The following is a 22,220-nucleotide window of genomic DNA, read 5'->3' on the forward strand; positions in this document are numbered from 1 at the left end:
GGTCCTACAAAGGAAAGAGCTTTCCAGCTGTGAAACTATAGATGGATTTTTGTAAGAATTTAAAAGTGTCAGATTTGGGGATGTTAGTTTGGGGATATTATATGTGGAGTGGGAGGGTGGCAAGGAGAATACTGAAAAGCAATTACCTCTTATTTTTACCTAATAATTTCTTATTTAAATACCATGGTTCAAAAAATGTTTGTAGTTAGATTTCAGTCATAAAAGCAATTACCACTGATAAAACTAAGTTTCCTTTCTATGACTCAGAAAGACAATACCTGAGAATTCCTGGAGGGCGCTTTTTTTTTTTTTTTTGGTCTTCTTTTGTGTCATAGCCCTACTGAGCCTGCTCATTAAAGGTTTGCTAAATGAATAAAGCTCTTAAGGCAGCCTTAAGGTTAACTGTGCAGAGGGCTGTTTGTACACTCCACCTTTGTCTCCAAAGAAGGGCTGAATGCTCCTTGAGGATTAGAACCCGGTCAGAACAATTGGTATTCTTTGTCACCAACTTACTCCTAGTATAGACTTTCTGAGTCCTTGTTCCATGAAGAAAAAAAAAAGCATGCCAAATGTCCTCAATGCTGTGGTCCAAGCTCAGGATCAACTGGCAGAGTGAGTGTGGCAGGCGAAAGCTGGAGGAAGAAAAGGGGTCCTGGACACCCCCAAAAAATAAAAATGAAAAATGTTGGCAGCAAGAGCCCAGCCAGAAGTTCATGTCACCTCCTCCTAATCCTCCAGCCTCTGGTGGCAGCTTGTAACTCACCCATTTGGGGACTCCAGGGGAGAGGCAGGGTGGGCATGGGCTGAGCCTAGACCCCAACACCCCCACCGCAGGGACCTGCAGCCGGTGGTGGCCCAGTCCCAGAACAAGGTAACCCGGTGGGGGGAGCCCGCTAGCACGTGCAGCCGCTCAGAGGGAGGAGGAGGAGGCTGGGCTACGGCAGCCCTTAGTCAGCAACTGGGTTCGCTTTGGAAACAAAAGCCAATGTCCTCCCTCCAAACTGCGTCCGCGGCCGGTCAGCTCCTGGGGGGAAGCAAGCCATGCTATCCAACCGGTTAGTGTCCCAACTTACTTTTCCAGAGCCCCGGGACCCAGGGCAGGGCCAGCCCTTCTCTGGGAATGGGGTGGGAGCCTGGGGGTGGAGAAAGAGAGAGAGAGAGAGAGAGAAAGAGGGAGGAGGTTGGGGAGCCCCCAGTCGCTCTGTCTCTGCCTTCCTTCCTTCCTTTCTTCCTTCCTTCCTTCCTCTCTTTCTTTCTTTCCCCCAAACCTCAGGGCCCGCCCCAAAACCAGGGACAAGGTCTCCCCTGAGCTGTGTGCATTGTTTCCCCGGGGCTGTCAGGTGTCCAAACTGGGGTCCCCAGATCCCCAAGGTCTGCGCAAAAACCGAGGCACCTTTGCCACCCGTGCGCCTAGGCGCGGGGAGGGAGGCACAGCAGGCCCCGGGTTTCATGAATGAAATCCAATCGTGCGGTTTATAAATAGCAGCCAGGGCTTGCAAACGTCACGGTGCAAAAAAAAATAAATAAATAAAATAAGAGAAATAAATAAATAAAGCAAGCCTCCAGCAGCTTGCAAGGTTCGGGGCGCATTGGGGAGCCCCGTAGACCGTGCGTCTGGGCGACAGGGGGTTGTGCTGCAAGGTGGGAGGTGGAAAGAAAGAGGCTGGGACCTCGCATTAGGATCTGGGGGACTTTGGGGGGGGACCGACGACCGGTGGGCGAGCCCCCCCCCCCCATTAGGCGAGGCTGTACCATGCTGCTGCTGCTGCTGCCTTTGTGCAAAGTTGGGTGTTGGGGCTCGGGCGCATCCCAGCTTGCTGGGGCGCACCGAGGTTGCTGCTGAGTGGTGGGGACCCCCCCACCCCATATGCACACCCTCCTGGGGTGCCCCCCAGCCTTGGAAGGCGGAGAGAGCTGGCATGCATCCGTCGCTGCTCGGTTTCAGGGTAGGTTTGTGTGTCTGAGTGAGTGCGCCTTGGTAGGAAACTTCTACAAGCAGCAGCTCCCTTGGTGGAACCCCCATTGCCTCCCTAGTGGGGAGTGAGTGGGGGGACCCTCCCCCAAGGCTATGCAAGGAGGCTAGAAGAATCCCCTGAATTGGGGGGGGTGGGTCTGAGCTTCTTTGAGAGCCGCCCCTCAGTTGCTTCTCTGCCTCCTATCTGTGGCTTGCAGGAGAGGAGAGATTTCCAAGAAGCGCCCTCCCCGCCTGCACAGCCGCACCCCTAAACTTGGAGCTGAGCAAAAAAAAAAAAAAAACGTTTGTACAACAGGCACTCTTAGTTGGCTTGGGATATGTGCAAGAGAAGGGAGATGCGACAGAGATGACTAGCTGGGTTATTATTTTCCTTGGAAAGAGAGTGTTGGGGGAGTTGGAGACTCCAAGAGGGGATGCCCTAGCCCCACTTAAGCAAAGCTTTGCGCCCCCCCCCCCTGAATGAGGCTGAACTGATCAAGTCACAGTTTGCATGTCCCCACCCCCTCATCCAACAATCCCAGGTCTCTGGACTGTGTTGTGAGTTGCTGTGACAACAGTCGGAGTTGCCACGAGGGGGCTTGCTTGGACACCTTACCTAGTCTTTGTCTTTGTTAGGCATTGCTGGGGTGTGGGGAGGGACGCGCCAAGGTATTTTGGGTTATCCTCCAGACCCCAGGAAAGACTAGCCCCCTACCATAAAGAAAGTGGAAGCCTAACTGTGTATGGAATGCTTCTTTGCCTTCTACTCCTCCTCTTTGTGGCTGTTTCTTTTCTAAGCACTATCAAAAGTCTCAACTATCAAACTTCTCAACTGAGAAGCAATGTCAATATTTAGACTTGGGGAAGCCAAAAAATGTAAGAGGGGCGAGCCCAAGCGCCTGGTTTTGGACTTGACTTGCACATCGGCGCACAGGCTGTGTCACTGAGCCCACACTGTAGGCATTTGCTGGGCCTGGGGGGTGGGGGTAGGGGTGGTGGGGGCCGAGGGTGCAGGCAACGCAGGTTGATTCTAGACACAAAAATTACCCAAGTCTAGGAAGCTAGGAAGTTAGACCCAAAAAAACATTTCCTTGACTTTGAACTTCCCCCCAATTTGTGCTGTTCCCAGAACTCTGCTGGACCCTGGCCAAGATACTCAGCTTGAAGTTTCACTAGTTTAGGGCTTCCCCAAATCAAACCGTGTGCTACATGTCTACATCGTGCTAGGCAAACTCAGAAAACTGCAAAATAATACTGTACTGTTATCAGTCGAGATTTGGGGGTGGTGGTGGTGTTGGCGTGGTTGGTGCTGTCTTCTCACTTATCAGTAGATATAAATAGGCAATAGGCTGTGTTAGTTTGGTTTGAGCAAACTCTCGACTTTTCAAAACTTGCACTAAAATTGTTTGCTGCCACTCTAGAAGTTTGGGATTATGTTTCATTCCCAATAACCTTGTAGATGCCTAAGAGAGTCCCTGTTTGCAAGGAAAAATAAACACAAGCTCTATTCAGTGTAAATATAATGTCTGCATACTATTCTTCAGGGGAAGAGAGCTGTAGATTATTATATTAAGGTTTCCTCTGAGATGTCTGGATCATATTTGAACATAGAGTTGAAAGAAATTTGTACTAGTTCATCCCAGTAGGACAGACTTATCAAATAATAAAAGTCTGGTCAGTATTCTTCTTGGTTTTATTTCCCAAATTGTTAGTGTGGTGTAAATTTATATGTAAGGGCCGTGTGTGTTCCTAGAAGTGGAAAGAGAAATATATACAGTCTGATGCTATTTGCTTCATAAAATATGCTATGCAAATATAATTCAATAGGAAAAAATCACTTATGCTTTTTAGTTATAGTATTTACTAAAAATGCTATTTTGTAAAAAGAGCTTATTCGTGTCTGTGATTTCTGTGTTGTAAAGTGCTTGGGAAATGAAAGTAACTTTCATTCCTCCCATTCCATGGATTTATGGCAAATGTTAGGTTTTGTGTCATCCACAAATGCTCAGAAACATATTTTCACAAATGTTACCAAGTGTTAACCTCGCTATTTCAGGATGTATTTGACCCAAGAAGTACTTTAGTACTGGCGCGTAGTAAAAGTCAGGCAGATTCTGTCCTTTATGGTAAGGGAGGAATGAAAATATGTCTTCCAAAATTTGCAATGCCTCCCATTCACTCACTTGTGGGACTGATCAAATCTTTCTCTCTTCCATGTAGGTAAGTCCAGTTGTCTTCAGGCTGCTCTGTTCGTCACTTTCTATAAGTCAGGTCAGTGTCTTTATGCCAAGTATGAGCATATATTTGTGATATTTTGTGTCCAATTCTACGTATGTGTTTCAGAACACATTTCCTCCTCATTTGTCATAAAAAAATTTTTTTTGTCTTTTTCATTTTTTTTTTTTTTTTTTTTTTTGGTTTTGGGCCACACCTGGCGGCACTCAGGAGTTACTCTGGGCTCTGCATTCAGAAATCACTCCTGGCAGGCTTAGGGGATCATATGGAATGCTGGGGATTGAACCAGGGTCTGTCCCCGACAAATGCCCTTCTGCTGTGCTATTGCTCTGGCCTCTTTGTCATTTTTATAGCCCCGATCATAAACATTACAAACTCACAGTTATTATGTTCTAGTTTTATTTGTGTAAAATGACACAAAGAAACAGGATCCTTAGATCAATTTATTTTGTGGTGGGAAGGAAAGAAGGGGATTAAACTCTTTCTAGAAGAGTTGAGGATATCGTGAATATCTAAATACTAAAAAGTTATGCTGATAATTAAGGTTTACTCCTAATTTTAGCACTCTACCATTGGAAAACATTTTATGTGATGGTGGACATATTTTAGTATGAACCAAAGTTCAGATAATTTGCTACCCCCAAAAAAAAATTCCTGTGAAGCCAAACCACTCTCTTCATTTCCAAATGATAAGAAATCAGAAATTTAAGTGCTTAGATAGTATATACAATCCCTAATTCTAGTAAATGGGAAAAATAGATTTTTAATTATATCTTACTCTAAGATCTAAAACTCTAATTGAAAATCCTTCTCAACATAAATAACTTAATGGCACAACTGATAAAATTGAAAAGTTATCAACAAAATGAACCATAAATAAGAAGATGGAAGGAAATAAAGCTTAGACTAGAAATCAATAGAATGTGAAATCCAAAACACAATCCTAAAGATCAATGAAAGCAAGAGTTGGTCTTTTGAAAAAATAAATAAAATCAATAAATCAATAGCAAAACTCACAAAGATGGAAAGAGAAACAATAAACCAAATTAGAAATTAGAAATGAAATTAAAAATGAAAAGGGGTCGGACTGAAGAGATAGCACAGCAGTGTTTGCCTTGCAAGCAGCTGATCCAGGACCTAAGGTGTTGGTTCAAATCCCTGCATCCCATATGGTCCCTAGTGCCTTCCAGGAGCTATTTCTGAGTAGATAGCCAGGAGTAACCCCTGAGCACTGCCAGGTGTGGCCCAAACCAAAAAAAAAAAAAAAATGAAAAGGGGTCGATTACTACAGATACTACAGAAAGTCAAAGGGTAATCAGAGACTACTTTGTGAAACTCTATGCCACAAACAAGAGAACCTGGAAGAAATAGATAAATTCTTGGATTCTTATAATTTCCCATGTTGAACCAAGATGATCTAGCATACTTGAATAGACCCATAATAATTGATGAAATTAAAATGCTAAACAAAAGTCTTTCCAAAAACCAAAGCCCAGGCCCAGATAGATTTCGCTAGTGAATTATTTCAAACCTTCCAAGAGGACCTACTGCAAATCCTTTGCAGGATCTTCCAGAAAAATTGAAGAAAAAGAGGTTCTCCTAAATAGTTTTTATGAAGCTATCTTCATCCTGATACCAAAAGTAGACAGAGATACCACAAAAAAGAGAACTACAGACCACTATCCCTGATGAACATAGATGCAAAGGTCCTCAACAGAGTGCTAGCAAATAAGATCGAATGCCTCAAGAAATGCCATGAACAAGTAGGAATCATTTCGAAGATGTAATAATGGTTAAACATACACAAGTCTTAATCAATGTAATATACCACATCATCAAAAGGAAAAATAAAACGACATGATCATATCAATAGATGCAAAGAAAGCATTTGATAAGATCTAAAACTCATTCATGATAAAGACTCTCAATGTGATGGGAATAGAAAGAACTTTTCTAAATATAGTCATGACCATTTACCACAAGCCTATGCTGAATGTTATACTTAATGGAGAAAAACTGAATGGTATACATAATAGAGAAAAACTTTTCCCCTAAGTTCAGGCACAAGGCAAGGCTGCCCCCCTCTCACCACTCCTATTCAACATAGTACTGGAAGTACTTACCATAGCAATTAGGCAAGAAAAATATATTAAGAAAACCCATGTGGGAAAGGAGGAATTCAAGCTTTCACTGTTTGCAGATGACATGATACTCTACTTAGAAAATTCTAAAAACTCTACCAAAAAGCTCCTAGAAACAATAGATGCATATAGCAAAGTGACAGGCTACAAAATTAACACACAAATATCAATGGCCTTCTTATACACAAATAATGACAGAGAAGAAACAGACATTTAAAAATCCCACTCACAATAGCACCACAGAAATTCAAATACCTTGAAGTCAACTAGAAAAATGAAGGACATATATGAAGAAAACTACAAAACACTGGTTCAAGACATAAAAGAGGACAAAAGGAAATGGAGACATATGCACTGTTCATGGATTCTGAGGATTAAAAATCATTAAAATGGGGGGCCGGGAAGGTGGCGCTAAAGGTAAGGTGTCTGCCTTGCAAGCGCTAGCGTAGGACGGACTGCGGTTCGATCCCCCAGTGTCCCATATGGTTCCCCCAAGCCAGGGGCGATTTCTGAGCGCATAGCCAGGAGTAATCCCTGAACGTCAAACGGGTGTGGCCCCCCCAAAAAAAAAACCAAAAAAAAAATCATTAAAATGGCAGTACTTTTCAAAGTATTATACAGATTTAATGTAATCCCTCTAAGGATACCAATAACACATCTCAAAGAAGTGGATCAAACATTCTTGATATTCAGTCAGAACAATAAACACCCAAAAATAGTTAAGTTAACCCTTAGGAGAAAAAATTAGGAGGCATCACTTTCCCCAACTTTAAATTGTATTACAAAACAATAATTATTAAAACATCATGGTACTGGAATAAAGTCAGACCCTCCAATCAATGGAATAGATAAGTATTCAGATAATGACACCCAGACATACAATCAACTGATCTTTGACAAGGGATAAGAAATGCAAAATGGGGCAAGAAAAGCCTTTTCAACAAGTTGTGTTGGGACAAATGGTCACATGCAAAAAAGTGAACTCAGACTTCTATCTAACACCATGCACAAAGGGAAAATCAAAATAGTTTAAATACTTTTATATCAGACCTGAAACTATAAGGCATATAGAAGAAAACATAGGCAAAATACTCTATGATATTGAGACTAAAGGCATCTTCAAGAAGAAAACACCATTGTCCAAACAAGTGGAAAGAAAGATAAATGAATGGGACTAGGACTATATTAATCTGAGAAGCTTCTGTAATCCAAAGGAAAAGCAACTAGGTAGAAAAGGTCACCCATGAAATGGGAGAAACTATTCACCCAGTACCATTAGATAAGGAGCTAATATCTAAGATATGACAGAACTTAACAAGAAAAAAAATCTAACCCCATCAAAAATAAAGAGGGAAAGAAATGAACAGACACTTCCTCAAAGGAGAAATACAAATGGCCAAAGGGCACATGAAAAAAGGTTCTACATCACTAATAATCAGTAAGATGCAAATAAAATCAACAGAGATATTATCGCACGCCATGGACACTGCCATACATCACAAAGAACAAGAACAACCAACTACTGGTGTGGATGTGGAAAGAAAGGAACTCTCATTCACTGCTGGTGGAAATGCCATCTAGTTCAGTCTTTCTGGAAAAAATATGGGAATTTCTTTTAAAAAACTGGAAATTAAGCTCCTATATAATACAGCAATACTACTACTGGGTATATACCCTAGGACCACAAAAACACAATACAATAATTTCCTTTATACCCCTATGAGCATTACAGCATATTTACAATATCCAGAATCTGGAAACAGCCCAAATGCCCAACAACAGATGAGTGGCTAAAGAGACCTTGGTACATCTATACCATGGAATACTATGCAGCTGTTAGAAAAAAAATGAAGTCATGAAATTTGCCTATACATAAATGGATATAGAGAATATTATGCTGAGTGTAATGAGTTAAAGGGAGAGAGATTAAACACAGAATAGTGTCACTCATCTGTGGGACTTAAGAAAAATATAAGACAGTATAGGAATAATACCCAGAGACAAGAAAGATGAGGACCAGAAGGATCAGTTCATCATATGACACTTACCACAACGAATGTTGAGCACAGTTAGAGAAATAACAACGCTAAAAGCTACCATGACAACAATAGACAGAAAAATACAATGTCTATCTCTAAGAAGGCAGGGGGGTGGGGAGGAGGGAAATGGGGACAGTAGTGGTGGGAAAGTTGCACTGGTAAAGGGGGGGTGCATTTTATGGGTGAAACCCAGTTATGAACATGTTTGTAACCATGGTGCCTAAATAAAGGAATCATTAAAAAAAAAAAGAAAGAAATTCTTCTCAAATAGGGAAACTAGGGACAAGAAAGATGCCCTACCTAAAACGACTTGATAATTACTGCTTATGTAACATCCAATGGTTCAAGCTATGGCAAAGGAAATAATTTCATTCTCTTAACTAAAATGGTGGAAATAATAAATATTCCTGTGTATTTTCTAGTATGGTACTGTCAAAACATTTTTTAAGAAATTTTTATCAAGGGATAACTTACTTTTCTGGATAGAGTTCACTACTTCCCAACAGGACTACTTCCTGGGTCGAATATACTGTTCATTCTCTGGGGTCCAGCTGTAACTGCCAGGTACCTGGACCTCTGCAACTGTGGTGATTCTTGTGCTAAGGGAAGGGAGAAAGGGAGGGATCTCCATTTTGAAGGATTTAATAAACAGATTCAAAAGGGAGGATATTAAATATTCATGCATGAAAGATTAGAAAATAAATCAAGCTCACACATGCCAAAAGTCTGAATTGGAGAGTTAGTCAATGGTCTTATTATGAGTTCAGCGTTTCCCACTCCGTAGGATTATTTTACAATTTCACATATGTGTAGCAAAATTCTACCAAACACATATTTTGTCTGGATGAATGATAAATAAGTGAGAGTTGAGGAAAAGACAGACTGCAGAATTTCAACCCAAATGGGAGAGATTACACAGTCATCTAGATCCACTAAATTTCAGTATATAAAATTCGGAGGCTTTATTGCTTTGAAAGCATTGTAACAAAATTGGGAGCGACGAATCTGCAGAGCATCTTTTCAAAAGCTTTACAATTTGGCTCAACACTTAAATACTATGGATTTCTTTTGGAACTTCTGTTTGAAATGTGCCGTGTAGGTAGATTCTGATACATTATAAATAAATTCCAACTAAAGACCTGGAAATTTCCAATATTTAAAGATTAATCAGCAATTTTTGGCCTGTGTTGACAGCCCTCTTTTCTATTCTGTACATTGGCAGAATAATTTATGGAAAAAATGTTTCTTCTTCCTTGGAGTATTATAAAAGGGGGTAATAAAATGAAATGAGGTACAAATCCTTTTTTTTAAAAAAAAAAAAGCCTTAATATATTGCTTTTTAAAAATGTATTGATAACTCCAACTCAAGCTAATAAGCTCTTAAAACTTAATTATTTAGGAGAGTTTTAAACACGCAGAGGGATGTTATGAGCTATCCAGTAACAGCTTTTTTCTATAAAGTTGTCGTATCATATATCATCGCAAGCTAGATTATAGGAGCACTGTTCTATTGGAAATATCCAATTGCCTGTTAAAACCTCGATATCAACTGACATTTGGTTAACTGTGATCATGATTTAACAAAATATCAATGTAACAGCTATACACTTACATTATGAGAAGTGTAAAATTAGGCTCTCAATATATTATGTTAGCACCAAAAAAGAACTTAGAGGGAGCCAGAGAGATAGTACAGCAGGTTTGTTTCACAATTGCTGGCCTGGGCTCAATCTCCAGCATGCTTTATGAAACCCTGAACCTCATCAAGAGATGAGGCTCTGAACACAGAGCCATGAGTAAGCCCTGAGAATCACCAGGTATGACACAAACAAAAACAAAAAAAAAATAACCACAAAAAAAATTTAAAATTACTATGGTGTCAGTAATAATAATTAGTAGTCAACTATTATCTATTAAACTTCAGAAGAATTTGGTTAATGTACTTGAGTTGTCTCAAAACCTGTCTGGAAACATTTCCAATGATAAGCAACAAATACCGTTGTTGTATTGATCATCCTTTTATGAAACTAATATCTCTTTGAAGACTTCTCAGGCTTCTTGTAGTCGGATCCAAAGAGGATAAGTGACTTGAATTTGATGCTTGTGTCCATTTTTTTCCTAGCCCAGGATTCTTACCAACATCACAGCACAGAAAACAAACAAGAGAGAAATAAAGTTAAGTCATAGAAAGTGGAGGAGAAAAAGTGTGTGTGTGTGTGTGTGTATGTGTGTGTGTGTACGTGCGCACGCGTGTGTATCTGTGTGTGTGGAGGAGTGGAGGCAAAAAGGGACAATTTGGAACCGGAAAGATAGCAGAAGGACAGTGGTTCAAATCCCAGTGTCCCATATGGTCCCCCAAGCCTGCCAGGAGTGATTTCTGAGCATAGAGCCAGGTCCGACCCAAAAACCAAACCAAAACAAAACAAAACAAACAAAAAGGGACAATTTGGTGGACAGGATATAGATGGTCATGCAAATGAATGAGTATAGGTTGGTTTTATATGTATATATAAAATCATCACATTTGTGTAGGTATTTTTTGTTTATAAACAAAGTAAAACCACTCCTTCCTCTTCCTAGAATTTCTTGTGTCTTATGCACCTCAGACAGAAATTAGGAAATGGAAAATATTGACACTGAAATGAAATGCAGATATCACAGCTACCAAAGTCCAGAACACCCCTAGTTTCTTCCTCCCTCCCACTATTTGGGCCAAACACTTCAGCATGTCTCTGCTATAATTTTATGTATTTAGGAATGAATTAAAAAAATTTACAAAGAAAGAGATGCCAGTGGATCCAGAAGAAGTAATTATACCTCCTGTTGCACCTGACTTTATTTTTTATACAAACACAGGTGAATGGCAAGTTCCCAATACTGATGAAAGTAACAGCCTTGAGCTCCGACCGTCAGTAGAGAAATTTTAGAATGGTTATCCCATCCTCACCCAAATCTTTCTTAACTTCTGTAATGTCAATAACTAACACTTATTATGCTCCTACTAGATGCCAAGTACTTTAATTACTACATTTCAGCTAATATTCATTTTAAATTTCAGTTGTATGAGACAAAAAAATATAGGAGACATTTGTTAATTCTGATAGGAGGTCCCACTTAGAATTGTTCCACATATGCCTAAGAACTTTAATAGTGTTTATTTTAAATGAACTCATAAAGGAAAACCCCTTCATTTCATTCCAACTTACTCCAACTGTTTTCAAATAGTGAAAATGTGGGAATTAAATCAGTGACTCCTATTGGCTCTTTATTTTTAAAGGAACTTGAACCCTGTCATATAGGTTTGTCTGGATAAATGCTCACGCTTTAGGTCATTTCTAATATAGTCTAATGGAAATCATAATATTAAAAAGTGAGTCATGGAGGGTTGAATCCTAGAGTAAGAAAGGTCCTTAAGGATACTTAGTAAAATCTCATGGAGATGAAATAAAAAAAAAATGGCCACCCAGAGTCATAATGTAACTCACCCACTCTCATAGTTAATCAGTGACACAGCGGGAAATGAATCCAGGTTTCCAGTCCCAGCCCAGCGCTGGATTCTGTTACATAATACTGCCAGCAGACTGTCAGTCTTTTAACCCAACAGCTTAGCCAAAATTACAACGAGTATGAAATCCATCTAAAATAGAAAGCCCGCCTAGAAAATGGTTTGCAGGAGCAAGCTGCAGGATAAAGATAGGGTGGGTACTAAAAGACGCCTCACTTAAATGCAGTGACGTCAATACACAATAGTCCTCAGCTGGGACTCCAAACAGCCATCCCATGCTCTGATGCCTTCCAAGCTCTCTTTATTTATTTAATTTTTTTTTTTGAGTAATCTGTTTCAAAAATTGTGAAGCTCCTTCAATTTGTCCATGGAATTTTGACTTTTGATTAACTGCATAATTGCATAACTTCATTTTGCTCAACTGAAAATAAGGGTAGTAAGAGGACTGTGCAGATCTGAATAAATAGCCTGTGTGTACCAGACAAAGGTTAATTCTCATCTCTGTCTTCCTAGAGTATCTGAAGAAGCAATGTTAGGATCCATGCTAATAGTCATCATTTCCTCCCCTCAATTTACTGAAGTAATTTGAATTTTTGAGATTGTAGGGGAAAGTTGGAGTAATCATTTTTCCACGGGTCAAAGTCAAACTCATTGATCTCTCCAGGCACCAGTGTCTAGTCTAAACAATTACCTTTGTTTTCTTCATCCTTTAGGGCTGCAAGGTTTACTTGGATTATTTCCTTGTTGTTTCACTCTCTTTCCCAAACTAAAGTTAAGCTCTTGGAGATGTGTAGCTCTCATTTTCTCCCAGACACTGTTTATGTATCTAATGTGTTCTCCACATAGACCAGTGCTTCTCCAAGCAACTCCTAGACTTTTAGCCATATCACTCCAAAATATGTCAAGAGAATATTAGTGCCAGTAGGCCATCTTTGCTTTCAAGTTCACAAACATGGGAGACATTCCTTCCATCATTTCCATTTACTCTGGTATTGGGTATTTTCTGCATGCTGGCCCTCTCTCATCTCTCTGTCTTATACTGCAGACTGATATATTGATAGGAAAAACACAGCCTACAATTTCCCGCTTCCACCCTCAGCACTTGATAACTACTCTGGCCTAAATTATATCTCTGGGAAGTGTTTCATCACACGCTTCTCCCCAGCTGCCACACTTTTGTCATGTGGCACATGATGCTCTGCTGTGGATTTCTGGAACCAGCCCTTTGGCAACTTGTCCTATTCATTACACACACACACACACACACACACACACACACACACACACAGAGAGAGAGAGAGAGAGAGAAAGAGAGAGAGAGAGAGAGAGAGAGAGAGAGAGAGAGAGAGAGAGAGAAGCTATTATTCAGGATTGTTTTTCTCTTCCTGCTTAGCACTTTTTAAAAATAATTATCTAAGTGGTCACAATAAACTTAATTTTCCTAGCAGCACTTTTTCCCTTTTATGAATATATTTGAAAATGTATATTATAAAATGAGTATGCTTTTCTTTGAGTTTAGAAGTAGAATTGTTTTGGGGCCGGAGAGATAGCATGGAGGTAAGGCTTTTGCCTTTCATGCAGGAGGTGATCGATTCGAATCCCAGCACCCCATATGGTCCCCTGTGCCTGCCAGGAGCAATTTCTGAGCCTGGAGCACTGCAGGGTGTGACCCAAAAAAAGCCACACACACACACACACACACAAAAGTAGAATTGTTTTATCCTCAGGTTTTTTGTTTTTTTATTTTGGTTGTTTGATTGGCTAGTTTTTTTTCGGAGGCCCAATCCTGCTGTCCTCAGGGCTCCTCCCTGCTTGGGGAGTCACGTTGGTGTTCAGGAGTTTCTCAGGGGCTCATAAGGTGTAAAGGATAAAAGCCAAGGTTTCCTCATGCACCTCATGTACTCCTGCCCTTTGGGTTATCTCCCTGACCCTTTTCTCCAGTTTCATGAAGGTACAAAAAGGAGCAAAGTATTTCACTATTACCAATTACTTGTTTGTCCCTATCATAATCACTAATCTCAAATTGATTATATAAGTTTGGTTCATAAAGTCTCTACTTTTAAAGCAACACTTCTTAAACTTTTATTTACATAGTAATCATCTGGGAATTCTGGCAACATGAAGGTTCTGATTCAGAACTTTTGAAGGAAGCCTGAAATTATACAACTCTTATAAGCACTCCACTGATGTCAATATTGCTGATCTGAGAACAACTTTGAACATAAGACTTTAAAAGCACAGTTATTTTTATTTTATGCTGAGGCTCAATCCCTGTAGTAGCTCCCACCTTATTTGATTGCTTTTTTTTTTAAATCATAATACAGTGTTATGAAGCCTTAAATGTGGAATGGCTGTATACAGGAATGTACTAGTAAATCATTTGGCTCTCTAGGGGAGCAGGAAAAGGAAAAGATGCATTTATGTGCATATATAAGTTGATGATAAATTCTACTGACAAAAGTTGGGTAGCATACAATTTTCAGCAAGTAATGAACTATGTAGAATACGCTGGTAAATTCTCTTTAGCCAAATGGATTCACAGACTGCTTGTTGGTTTTTGCTGAACTCTTCATGTTCGGTCTATTGGTAAAGGGCAGAATTTTCTTATAAACGTTGGCTAAAATTTCCTTCAACGTTAATAAGACAAAAGTGAAGAGAAAAGATATGTAAGAACTGTACTTTCTTATTCATCAAACATATGGATGATTTGTTTGCTGCATCAGGTAACAGCTTTAAATTTTTAAGCATATTTCCTTGAATTCACGATGTAGCAGCTACACATAAAAAACACTTTCATATCAGATCCGTTTTGTTGACATTTTTGAATCATGTTTTTAAGACAGCCAATGAAATAATAAAACACACCCTGAGGTGAGTGATTGCCAATTTCTGTCATGTAAAGAACTCTACCATAAGCAGTTTTAAGCTGCCAGCAGCTTGCTATTACAAATTATTTCCACCATACATAAAGCTGGTTAAATCACCTCTCAAATTTAAATATTAAGTATAACAAAATAATTAGAAAGTCATTTAAGTATGATACCTTTGTTTGAGTATGATTTATTTAAACTTTCATTTTTGATACTGTCAAAAATGCCATTTGAAAAGGCTGGCATACGTCCTAAAAATTAACAACCAGTTCTCATAGACACCACTCACCAGACATGGACAATTTTATCCTGGGGCTGTCAATCATGGCTATGTATGGAAATACCCCAAGACATTTATAACCTCTAGTCTTTGTCGTCATGTGTTAAGGTCCATAATTCGTCGTTTAAAATATATTTCCTGAAGTATAATATAAAGGGAAAAAAAGCAAATCATGAGAATATATATAACTTAATTTTTTTTTTCACAAACTCAAACACCCTCACATCAAAATTTTGCTCTTAGTACAGAAAAAGAACACCAGCTGCTACAAATCTTAATGTCTTAATCCAGTCACTACACAACCAAGGCAACTGCTCTTCCAATGCTTGATATGATGTATTAATATTTCCTGCTTTTGAAGTTTTGTATAAATGGAATTTATTTTGAGCCTGGCTTCTTCCTTTTAAGCGGATGTTGGTAAGTTTCATTCCTAATAGTCTGTACCAGGGAGTTGTCCACTTTTTTTTTGTTTGTTTGTCCACTTTTAAAACTGTCCAGGGCCCGGAGAGATAGCACAGCGGTGTTTGCCTTGCAAGCAGCCGATCCAGGACCAAAGGTGGTTGGTTCGAATCCCGGTGTCCTATATGGTCCCCCGTGCCTGCCAGGAGCTATTTCTGAGCAGATAGCCAGGAGTAACCCCTGAGCACCGCCTGGTGTGGCCCAAAAACCAAAAAAAAAAAAAAAACTGTTCTGTATGTCATTGTGTACATAGACCTCATTTTATTAACATATCTGTCCTCTCTACTGCTGGTAGGTTGTTTCCAGTTATTGAGTATCATGAGAAGGCTGCCAAGATCTCTCTTGCACAGACAGCAATATTTTAAACCAAACAAAACAAATTATTCTAATGATTCTAATGAGCAGCCAATCTCTTGTCTCTTTTGTCTGCTATTCCTGTGTTTCTCAGATTATGACCAAGGTTATTTATTCTGTATACGCATAGACTTCAGTAATATTTTCATGAAGTTGTATGCTTCCTTTTATTATAATACATTCTCCTGATTTCACTACAGGTTCACCAATCCCCCCTTTCATCAAGACATCTGTACTCATGTGCTCTGAATAGAAATGAATTTGGCTTCACATCTATAACATGGAGAAACAATAGACATGTTAGAGATGGAGCCAAGGCTAAATTTTGCAGCTAATTATTAAGGCTTCTAGTAAAAAAAAGGAAGATTTTATGGAATGAAATTGTTTCCTTTAGTGTCTGTCAAACAAAACTCAACAATGAACCATAGAACATTTCAAATCCTAATATTTTTTAGTCATTTGAGGTAAGAAAGGGCACTCTCTTATTACATCATAAGACCTAAATAAAATGTCTAAAAATGTAATGACTTTATCTGGGAAGATTTGAGGAGTTTTACCTAGTGTCTAAATAGTGTCCCTTATGCTTTTACCAGATTTATATTTGCTGCATTCCTTTCCTCAGTGTGCAAGTGTAGTTTTTGTTTGTTTGTTTTTGGGTCACACCCAGTGACACTCAGGAGTTATTGCTGGCTATGCACTCAGAAATTGCTCCTGGCTTGAGAGAACCATATGGGATGTTGGGGACCATGGTCTGTCCTAGAGTAGCGTTTGAAAGGCAGACACCCTACCACTTGCGCCATCACTCTGGCCCCTCAAGTGTAGCTTTCATTTGTCTGTTTGGGCCTAGTAAAATATTCCTTAAACTGAGACAGCGGTGAAGTGAATTGGACAGTGGTGAAGGGATTGCTATTGGAAAATTGTATCTAGAGGTCAACCATGAATAACTATAACTTTGTAATTTATGATGATCACATTTAAAAATAAGTCAAGGACACTGAAACTGGAAGTTCCAATTTGATCCTGTCCATGAGTGGAGTGGTTGCCTTGAATTCCAAGAAAGTTTTCAGGAGCAGCAAAGCTACTTACTATCATTGAAAAGTTCTCAAAATATACAGCCAGAAGGTGAAAAATAGGCCTTAATTAGCATATGAAAAGAAAATGTATTCTCATACATATAATATTCTATACTCTTGTGTATGGGTAATCCCACCCTCACTTTTCCATAAACTGTCTTTCCTCTGAGGTGACACAAATGGTCATTATATAAAAGATAAAATACAATATAGAAAGTAAAAGTAATTTATACTCCTAGCCCATAAAATGCATAACAATGATATCTTGTTTTATTTGTTATTTTTGTTTGTTTGGGGGGGGTCAGTGATCAGGGGCTACTCTTGGCTTTTCACTCAGTAATCATTCCTGCAGTCCTCTGAGACCAAATAGGATGCTGAGGGTCAAACCTAGATCAGCCATGAGCAAGGCAAATGCCTTATCCACTGTACTATCTCTCAAGCCCTTACAGTGTGTTACTTTAATATACATCATTACGGTATATTTTCAATGTACCTCTTATCCCAAAATTTTCTGAGTACATTTATTTATGTATATGTATGTGGTTTTTAAGAAATGATATTCTGTAAATATGTAGCAATCTTCTCATTTAAATATTTATTCTGAATATGATTAAAATTTGGGGTTGGTTTTGGGTTTTTTTTTGGTTTTGGGGCCACACCTGGTGACGCTCAGGGGTTACACCTGTTCATGTGCCCAGAAATCACTCCTGGATTGGGGAACCATCTGGGATGCCAGAGGATCTAACAGTGGCCCATCCTAGGTCAGCCACGTGCAAGGCAAATGCCCTACCACTGCGCCACTGCTCCAGTCCCTGATTAAAATGTTAATGTAATGTTATAATGTGTTAATGAATCCATACCCTTTTATAAGATGGACATTTATTCGTTTATTGATTCTCTATGGTTGAATTTCTAAAATTATCTCCCATCCTTTTTGTTTCCATAGTCATAAAAAGATCAATATTACTTTAATGAAAACTTTATATTCTGACTATTTCTTGGTAGCTGAGGGTGGACTGAGTTCTATTCTCAGTGCTACAGCGATCAAGAACTCAGGGCTTCTGAATGGAAAGCCTGTTGAGCTCATCCCCAGCCTTTCTCTGATTACTTTTCTAAAAAATAAATATCTGACCTTTGAATGAAAATAGGTGCTTCGAAGTCTTTTGTAAAATCTTCTCCTCCAAAACAAGTAATCATTCCTAGCTAAAGTTGAATGCTGTAATAATTTATCATAAAAAGTATCCAGAATCTGTACACTGCTGCTATCAGTCTGTAATTTTTAGTAATCAGAAAAGTCTGGTTCCCCTACCAGGGGTCTTCAAACTACGGCCCGTGGGCCACATATTGTATTTATTCCCATTTTGTTTCTTCACTTCTAAATAAGATATATGTAGTGTGCATAGAAATTTGTTCAGAATTTTTGTTTTTACTATAATCTGGCCCTCCAACAGTCAAGTTTGAGGACTCCTGCTAGACTTTGGCATTTATGGCCTCCCTGTGCTAAGAAATCTAAGAGAAAAGAGCAGGACAGGAAACAGTTTGCTTAATTTGCCTAAATCAGAGCATAACCTAATCCCAACTAGCATATTAGTTTCAGAAATTATTGGATATGATTATTTGCTTATCATCATCTGAAGGCTTCACAGATCATGGTCTCTGTTGTTGCAAAAGGTAATTCAGGGACATCTTAAAGGATACTTTCAATAAATAACTTACTACAGAGTACTGTAGACATTTCTCTTTATGAGAATAAATTTAGGTTTCTTTAAATGTTTTTGGGTTTTGGAGCCACATTCTATGGTGTTCAGGGCTTACTCTTGCTTCTGCTCAGGGATCACGCCTGATGGGCTCAGGGGACCGTATGTGGTGCCAGGCATTGAACTCAGGTCTGCTGCCTGCAAGGCAAGCGTACCACTCACTGCACAATCACTTTGACCTTTAAACAGATTTTTAAGCGCCTCTGGTCTGTGGGCCTAGAATCAGCTTTCTCATATGAACACTTAAAATTTGAATAACTCTTTCAAGACTTGACCAGAATTTAAATTAGTAATTCTTTATAAAGCTTCCCAATCCTGCCTCAGCTAAGTATCAACCCACAAGAGGACTTTTGATCCTCCACAATTATTGTGCAGTCTTTTGTTGCTGTATTTGTTTTGAACTTAAAATAATTATTGAGGGGCTAGAGAGATAGCTTGGAGGTAAGGCATTTGCCTTGCATGCAGAAAGATGGTGGTTCGAATTCCAGCATCCCATATGGTCCCCAAAGCCTGCCAGGAGCGATTTTTGAGTGTAAAGCCAGGAGTAACCCCTGAACGCTGCCAAGTGTGACCCAAAAATCAAAATAATAGTAATAATAATAATAATAATAATAATAATAATAATAATAATAATAATTGAAGTGTCACCTATGTAAAGATTATATACACATACATCACACCTAATGGAATTGTTTCACTTTTATTGAGCTATCGCCCATCTAACTGAAAAGGTTTTGTTTGATCTGCCTTTCCAGGCACAAAAATTAAATGTTATAGTTATGAATTGAGCATACATCTATGTGTGTATTTTTAACTTATAAATATACAAACCACACATGTAAATATCATTGTAATTTACTAAATGTAAAGCTGAAGTGTACTATATTAGTACAAGTTTGTTACTTGTACTGTATTAGTACAGGTTAGTTAATTAATGACAATTTAGTTGCCTTAATTACAATTGATTGCCAACATATATTTTATTCCTGTGTTTCCAGACAATCTCTTCGATTATTACAGTTACCCTAAGCATTCCCAGGGAACACTAAAAATTTTTAAGCCAAGAATTTCTCATCATGTACCTGTGATAGAATTGTGTGGCCCAGGATGTCTATGTACATAGTTTAATTTCGAGCCCGGAGAGATAGCACAGCGGCGTTTGCCTTGCAAGCAGCCCATCCAGGACCAAAGGTGGTTGGTTCAAACCCCGGTGTCCCATATGGTCCCCCGTGCCTGCCAGGAGCTATTTCTGAGCAGACAGCCAAAAGTAACCCCTGAGCACCACCGGGTGTGGCCCAAAAAAACAAACAAAAAAAAAAAACATAGTTTAATTTCTATGTTTTATATTCTGCAAGATACCATTTAGATTTTTTGATAAGCACTTGCTTATCAAATATACTTGCTTTAAAATATACTTGCTTTAAAGCTTCAACATATACAAATATATGTCTTTGAGAAAAAAACTTATGCATCATTCAGATTAATTTTATTAATTGTATTATAGACTCATTAATCTAGGACTAGGCATATTACTTTTTTAAATGTAAAATATTTGGGGATCAATAATATTAATCAGGGGTCATTTGTTCCTTGAGCACTGCTTAGAAGCCTACTCCTAAAAATATAAATATATATATGTATATACCATACCTCTAATAATATTTTAAGCCATTAAAGGGAATAAAGTTAAAACAAATTTGTGGGTGAATTGAAAAGATATCAACTGAAAGAAAAAAAACAAATGTCTAGGGTCCAGAGTGGTGGCACAGGGGTAAGGCATCTGCCTTGCCTGCACTAGCCTAGGACAGAATGCAGTTCAATCCCCTGGTGTCCCATATGGTCCTCCAAGCCAGGAGCGATTTCTGAGCACATAGTAACCCCAGAAATAACCCCTGAGCATCACCAAATGTGGCCCAAAAACCAACAAAAAAATGTCTAGACATTGTATGATTCCATTAATGAAAAATGTTTAGAATAGTCTAAAGAGTCTAAGTAGTCCATAGGAAAAAGAGAGAATAAATTATTGGTATCCATAACTGGAAAAAGGAAATGGATATTGCTTCTAATGAATATTGGATTTTTTTTGGTATGGAGGAGGAGGATGAAAATGTCTTATGATTAAATAGTGAAGATGGTTGAATTATTTTTAATATAATTTAAAAATATCAAATTCTGAATTGGGTGACAGAAAACTAGCACCAAGGAGTAGAGTACTTATTTTGTATATAGGAGGCCCCATGTTGGAGTCAGCTTGATCAACTGACTCTATGCCCCTGAGTACTCCTGAAATGACTCTGACCATCAGAAAAAGTAAAATAAAAACACTGATTTGGATACTTGGAAAATTTAAGTGTCACATGTTCATCAGCCCTTTCATCTTCTCCTACCCCCCAAAAAATTGTGGATTCCAAGGAAGAGCTATTTAATCAGTGAAGGGGGTGATAGATGGAAATTCAAATAAGAGAAGAAAACCTGAGTAGGCCTGTAAGAGTAAATCAAGGTGCACCTGAAAAGACAAGATAATGGGCTTCTAGAAAGGTCAAAGGACAAATTGAAGCAGATGATAGAATTGAGAGAGATAGAATTTTAGACCAAAGGATGCTCGAGACTTTTTTGTTTTGTTTTGTTTTTGTTTTTGGGTCACACCTGGCGGTGCTCAGGGGTTACTCCTGGCTATCTGCTCAGAAATAGCTCCTGGGCAGGCACGGGGGACCATATGGGACTCCGGGATTCTTCGGCCCGCTAGAGACTTCTTTAGAGTTTTACTGCAAGATGCTTCATGTATTATACAAACCACACCTCTCTATTCATAAACATTTTTTCATGACTTTCTGAAAATCACATATTATTTACTTGTGTTAATGTGCTAAGATGTTAAAGAATGAAGACAGAGTTTTTAGTTTTAGTTGTTTTGTTTTGGGATCACACCTAGCAATATGCAGGGATTACTCTTATCCTACACTCAGGAATTACTGCCAGTGGGCTCAGAAAACCTTATGGAATGCCAAGGATTGAACCTGGGTCATCAAGATATACCATTTTTCTGGCCCCTTGTTGGTATTTTTTAAACTTCACTTCTTTATTTTAAGTGGCTTTAATCAAGAGCTTTTAGGATTACTATCTGTCCTTTCCCTTTAGTACTGTATGAAAAGTTTTTCTCTATTGCAAGTTCACTAGCATTATTTAAATAATAAAAATATGAATAGCCATATATTGAGCATTCTTTTAATAGCAGGTTCAGTGATTAAAATATCTTGCAAGAATTTTATAATTTATTCTTTTTAACAAACCATTGAAGGAGGTAATTATCCCCAGTCTGTTAATGAGAAATAGAGACTTAGAAAAATTAATTAATTTGCTCAGGATCACATAGCAAATATATAAATATTTACTTTCTTAATTATTTCCACTTTGCCATATACTTAGATCATTTCCATTGTTTTTAACAATTGCTAAGGATAAGATAAGACATTTTTTGTTTATAAAAACTTCCATAGCTGATTATGTTAAAAATGTTTTTCAATATTCAAATGGTTGGGTTTATTTGTTGTCA

General features: G+C 38.6%; 1 protein-coding gene across 1 annotated transcript in view; it reads left to right on the forward strand.

Moving 5' to 3' along the window:
• Nucleotides 1-972: 972 nt before the first annotated feature.
• RHOBTB1 (Rho related BTB domain containing 1) overlaps nucleotides 973-22,220 on the forward strand; it is an 85,173-nt gene continuing 63,925 nt past the window's right edge. Inside the window, exons 1-2 of the mRNA XM_049764541.1 lie at nucleotides 973-1,055; nucleotides 4,175-4,225. The gene's annotated coding sequence lies outside the window, so the exon portion shown is untranslated. The remainder of the gene's footprint in view (nucleotides 1,056-4,174; nucleotides 4,226-22,220) is intronic.

Source organism: Suncus etruscus, chromosome 17 (assembly GCF_024139225.1).
Source record: "Suncus etruscus isolate mSunEtr1 chromosome 17, mSunEtr1.pri.cur, whole genome shotgun sequence".
Taxonomy (NCBI): domain Eukaryota; kingdom Metazoa; phylum Chordata; class Mammalia; order Eulipotyphla; family Soricidae; genus Suncus; species Suncus etruscus.